General features: G+C 44.5%; 1 protein-coding gene across 4 annotated transcripts in view; it reads left to right on the top strand.

The window, feature by feature from the left end:
* The first annotated feature begins 5,052 nt into the window (after positions 1 to 5,052).
* NYAP2 (neuronal tyrosine-phosphorylated phosphoinositide-3-kinase adaptor 2) overlaps positions 5,053 to 6,000 on the top strand; it is a 144,825-nt gene continuing 143,877 nt past the window's right edge. For 2 of the 4 annotated variants that reach the window (XM_074877682.1, XM_074877681.1), the window contains exon 1: positions 5,054 to 5,836. The gene's annotated coding sequence lies outside the window, so the exon portion shown is untranslated. Of the gene's footprint in view, positions 5,837 to 6,000 lie in introns of all 4 variants that reach the window. The other 2 variants (XM_074877685.1, XM_074877684.1) reach the window with 2 other exon arrangements.

Raw genomic sequence — 6,000 nt, 5'->3', positions numbered from 1 at the left:
GGCTTTTTACATGAGTGGGGACCCCTCTACTGTTGTACTTTTAGAATAATCTTCCTTGGTACTCTGAAAAGATAAATGTGTGCAATGGTTGTGGATAGTCAGTTGCTGGGAGGGATAGAGCCAGTGTGCTCCAGGGAAGTGAAAGGGTGCTACAGAGGGATGTGAAATAGCTGAAGCAAATGCCAAGATGGAGGTGGAGAAATTAGAGCTTCTTTTACTCTTACTGTATGCGTAGTTGTACTTGTTGTGGCAGCACTGTATGTGTGAGGAGGGAGAGAGGAGCAAAAGGAGCCAAACGCTGTTAGGAGAAGGAGCAACTGCAGAACTTCCAGGGTCTTAAGAATGCTTGAGGGGAAGAGTCATGAATGTTAAAGCTTCTCTGGGGCATGGACTGAAATAATTTGGGAAAGGTGGCCTCAAAGCTCTGATTGATGTTTTAGCATATCATGTTGAAAATTAATTGCAACGAGATCATTAGGTTTCCACTTTGCTTAGCATGATCCTAGGTGGATATTAAGAGCATGAACAAACCAAATCTGAGAAAGTTGTGTAAGGTCAAGGTTATAGCAAGCACTTTTGGATGTAGTTTGTTTTATATGCATTTTCTTGAATAACCCACTGCCATTTAAAAATATTTATTAACTCAGGTTAATCTAAGTAGCTCTTTTCATGAATGAACAGCTGCCCAGGGAAGTGGTAGAACCCCCATCCCTGGAGGTGTTTAAGAGTCGGGTTGACATAGTGCTCAGGGATATGGTATAGTTGAGAACTGTCAGTGTTAGGTTAATGGTTGGACTAGGTGATCTTCAAGGTCTTTTCCAACCTTGATGATTCTATAATTCAGTGCTAAACGAATATCATGGTGATTGCTAAACCAAGATTTAGGATGCAGCACAGGTAAGATTGTCACTGAAAGTTTCATTTGCCTTATATATGACAGTGATGATAGTCTCTGTGAGGAAACTATTGTTTTATCATGAAATTAAGACACCTAGCTTGGTTGTAACAGTTGGGACTGATTAGAACCAGCTACCAGGTGTTGGAGTCAAGAAAAGCCAAGTGCAAGTGCTGGAAATGTCAAGGATAGTAGCAAAGCCTTGTTTAGGACATGTGGCCAGAGATCAGGCAACAAATCCATCCTGCAAGGGGCATGAAGTGGCTCAAGCTATTGCAGGCTGGCAGCAATAGAAACTAACAATCAGGACTAAGTACATGGGAGACAGGAAAAAGTAACTGAAGTGAAGAAGTCAGGGTGAAGGCAAAAGAAGTAAACCTAGCTTAGCTTAGCCAAGAGACATGTTAATCAACCAAAGTCAGCACCTTGATGGCCTTGTATTTGTAAGTGTGGGTAAATTGTCAACCCTTAGCTTCCCCTGTGATGAGTCTGGCTTGGTAAGCCTTTGGTCTTACCCTTTGGACTGATAGGAACTCTCTCTCATTTGGTTGCTGCATGGACAGGTCTTGTTCAGTAGCCTCTTCCCATTCACTGGGATACAGAGTTTGAGTACAGGGATGTAGGTTCATATTACACTCCCCTTGCTTAGGTATCAGGAATTTCCAGGTTTAAACTTCTCCATTTCTGGTTTTAATTTCAGGTTTTTTAGCTCTTATGGAGTCTCAATTCATGGAACTCTTCATCTATGGCCTTAGAGGTCAGATACAAAAATCTGTCAGAATTCCTTCTCAGGAGAAGCTTCAGATGACCTGGGGGGTGGTGCATTCAAAGTGAAGAAACCGGTCCTTTTTGACCCCCATAAATGTAAATAATTACATAAAGGTCCCTGCATCAAGTCAGGTGTTACCAGGTTCAGATCTGGAAACAAGGGAGTTTCCTTTCCTTGCAGAGCCTTCTTCCTCTGTTCACCAACCAAGCAGAGAGGGAGTCAGTAGCACTGAACTCTAATGCATTTGTCCTCAGGCTTCCCTTATTTCAGGAACGCAGACAGTCTTTCTCAGTCACTAAGTGGCCAGTTAGCATCTTAAATGAATATTCTCTTCCTCTTGAAAGCCCTTTGTCTCTCCTGCCTGTCTCTTCAGGCCTTGGAAATCCACTTGTGTCTGAGCCTGAAAAGGCTTGTCATCCCCTTGGCGAAGAAGCCTCCTGCAGAGGTCTGCCTTCTCCCTAGTATATAGTGTGTGCTTCCAGCCTACTTAGCATAGCCCATATCTGGCCATGCTGTATCCTGCAAGGATTGTAAGGCCGAGTAGTTAGCTGCCAGTGTGCATTTCCACAGCAAATTGTTCATCTTCTCTTTTCTTAGTGTGCAAATGCAGCCACAGGCCAAAGTGACATGTCCCCGTCTCCATTGGTATATGTGTGTGCATGTGTACATACACATATATAAACAAAATTTGTTCATCCATGTGCTATGTAATGAAGCCTTGCACTTTATTTAAAGAAATTCAAAGCGAACACAAATAATCTACGTGTGGCAGAATTCTGTGTGGTTATAACCTCCAGGCAGGATGTGGAGCAAAGGAGTTGGGGAGAGCGAATTGGCAGCTACTGTGAGGAATGACTCTCCACCACTAGCTGTCTGGAAACCAGGAAGCCAGGTGCAGACCTCTGCAACATGAAAACACAGCTAGTAATTTGTGGGGGTGCATATATTTGTACTGATTAGACCTCTTTTATAACTAAGGAGTGAAAGCCAGTTACAGCTTCATTAAGGTTGTCATTAAACATGTTTAAAGATAATCATAGCACTGTTCTGTAGGAAACTTGGAAGAAACCTACAAAAGAGGTGACCTGAGTTTTGATCCAGTTCTTCTGCCATGCACGCAGACAGTCCCATGACTGATTCTGTAGGTGCTTTTTCCTGGGTTGGTGCTATCCGGCTGTGGAGGCAGATGAGACTTTTCTGTGCTTTAACCAGGAATGGAACTGCCAGCCTTGCAGAGGTCATGATATTCCCCCACTGTCCTTCCCCACAGTGCTACTGGAAGGAAAAATGGACATTTCCTTCCATAACTGATGGAGATATGGCCCCCAGGAACCTTGGTGCATGAATAATGAGATGTGGAAAATGCCAAAAGCTGCAATAATATCTGTAGTCCGGAAGATGATTCTATCTGGGTTAGTTCAATTACTGAGATGAACCATGTGGTGAAGACATAGCCAAGTGTTTCACGCTTGTGGATTAAAATTTGTAGTTCTTCAAATTGCTTATGAAGTTGTAATGACTTTACAGTGGTATCTTTGTTAAAGTAACATGGAAAGAAATCTGACTGGGCAATTTCTCTGGTTTTGGTGCATGACTTGGGGCAAAGATAGGGAAGGTCTGAAATTCTGGAGGAGTATTGGAAATAAGAGGCTATTATGTGACAGGAATCTCCAGCTGATGAAAATGAAAGAATTCCCCAATTACTGCACAGTCACAGCTCTTCTTAAGGTATCCTTCAAGGAAGAAAAGATCAGAAGCAGAGCTGCAGGCTAGCCTCTGGGCTAGGGGAAGAACTCTCTCCTTCCAGAGCTGCCTCCAGTTCTTCTACCCCCCCCCTTGGTACTTCCTTTCCAGATCTCTTTCCCTGACAAAAAGAAAACCCCTTTGTATCTTCAAACCCTGTTCTTCTGTCTTTGTAACCCTTCTTAAAGCATCCTTTTGAAATGGTCTATTGGAGATGTGACGTGGAAGCTTCACTGCCCCATTTCCCAGGGTTGCAAGAGGTGTGCTGGGGCACACACAATTACAGTGAGCAGTGAGTGAGTTACTAGTGAATGTGAGAGAGTTTCAGGAGCAGGCTTTTCTCAGGCTAGGGTTCCAATGTTAGTATTGGCCACTGCTGTGTGAAGGAGGTCACCATGTTTTGCAATGTGTGTCAGTGGCAACCTTGAGTGCTCTTGAATGTGAGGTAATATTGATATTTCAGTTGGAGTAGTAAATCTGCAGGAAGTTCTCCTGTGTGCCTTAGATGAGGTCTTATCAGTGTACTAGCACTGCTTTTCACGTGAACATCCTTTGAAAGGACTTTATTCTGTGACCATAATTTCTGTTATTACTTTGAGAAATAAATTCAGCTGTTCTTGTAACATCAATCAAGATTTATGCAAGAGAAAAATATGCCTGTAACTTAAGGGGAAAAATGAAATGGCATTTAATGGTGGGGTAGCGCATTCTGTGCCCATTGAGACATTTCCCCTTTTACTGGCTTTTGCGCAGGGAGTGAATTCTTTTGCTTTGTGTCCAGGCTGCAGGTTTGGGGGAGAGAAAGCAAACCCACACATATTCTGCGAGGAGGAGCTATAACACAGATAGATCCAGTTGAGAAGAAAGGAAATGTCTTCTTCCAAACCATTACATTCACAAATTCTGTATGAGCATAAAACTGTGCAGTTTCACCCTGAATGCATTTCAGACAGAAGGCCACTTTCCAGAGTGCACATACCAATATAAGTAAGCTGGCGTGTCAGGCACATTCTGTCTGAGCAGCAGTTTTGTTCCGTGCAATGGGAGCAGGTGGTGGGAGGTTGTTTTGAGGAGGTTAAGAAGCTCCTCCCCGCTTCGCCCAAGCAGCAGCAGCCTCATCTGCGTCAGCAGTAATTGTGTGCCTTGCACTGCTTTGCAGTGAGGGTGAGTGCAAAAGATACATCAATGTGGGGTATCAAACTGAGGCTTAGATGTTCCTTTTAAGTGGCTGCTCATCTCCTTGAGCCATAACACGGGCTAAAGGTCAACTTACACATTCTCCGTGGAAGAACAATGTCCTTCTTGGGAAGAGAGAGGGAGGGGGGAAGGGCGTTGTTTCCTATTCTTTCCTACCTATAGACTAAATGTGATGTACGGTGCTGTTCATGCAGATTTTTTTTTTTTTTTCCACTGGATCACTTGCTAATCAGACTTCCGTGCAGTGGCGGTAAGAGCGAGGCCGGTGCGTGGCCAGGCGGCGCCGCCGCTCCCGCCGCCCCCGGCGCGCCCCCGCCGCCGCCCCCGGCGCGCCCCCGCCGCTCCCGCCGCCGCTCCCGCCCCTCCCATGGGCCCGGCGCGGGGGAGCTGTCCGAGGTGCTGGGATGCCGGCTGCGCGGGGGGCCGGGGCAGCCGGAGCGCAGCAGGAGCCGAGCCCCGCAGTCCCGCTGGCACCCGAAGGTAGGCTTGCTCTTTGTTTGAGAATCCCTGATTAATCGACAGCAGCAGCAGCAGCATCAACATACTAAGGCAGCTGGAGAGAGCAAGCCTGCCTGTAGTCACGGGGGAGAGAGAGAGACGATGCCACCAGCTAGACTGCCTCAGACCTTCTGTATCTAAGTGGCAATGCGAGAGCGAGCGTCTTTCCTGCTGCAAGAAGCCATTTGGATAGGATGTCTTCTATTCCTTATATTCCATTCTTTTTGTCTCCACAGAACATATTCAAATGAGGCACCTTAGAAATCTCTGTGTTAGTGCATATGATGGTGCTGTAATCTTCTGTGTTGTAAAGTGGGTAAAAATCATCCAGTTTCTTCTCTGCTGGACCTCAAAGCAGGGTGTTGTTTATACCCTCCCATTATCTGTACCCTCTCTTCTCTGAATGTGGATTTAAAGAAGCAAGCACCTGTCTTCTCTTGCCACTGCATTTTTTAAAAGCCAAACTTTCCATGCCATTTTAATCGTATGTTAAGAAGATCTGTAACGTAACACACTGACTTCTAGTGATGCCGAATACTACAATCTGGGCAATTTTGCCAACAAGATTTAATGCACTTTAACTGAAGAAAAAACTGAGCCTAACTGCAAATCTGTTTCTTATGGTGCTGAAATATCCCTTCCGACTGCACTGAGATAACCACAGGAAAGGGCTTTTACAGGCAAAAGTCACCTTTGATTATTGCACTTAGCAGTCCCCGTGGACTTAAATCTTGGTACGTATGTATTTTAATACATTATATGAGCATGCTAATAAAATATGGTGATAATTAGAATGAAAAAAATAATATTGCAAAATGAAATAATGAGTAGTCAGAATGCATAATGATGAAGTTGCATGCATTTTTAGGTATTAATTAAGCCATTGCTAAACTAAAAG

This window comes from Strix uralensis, chromosome 9 (genome assembly GCF_047716275.1).
Source record: "Strix uralensis isolate ZFMK-TIS-50842 chromosome 9, bStrUra1, whole genome shotgun sequence".
In the NCBI taxonomy this organism is placed as follows: Eukaryota; Metazoa; Chordata; class Aves; order Strigiformes; family Strigidae; genus Strix; species Strix uralensis.
This window is presented reverse-complemented; position numbering and strand designations above follow the sequence as displayed.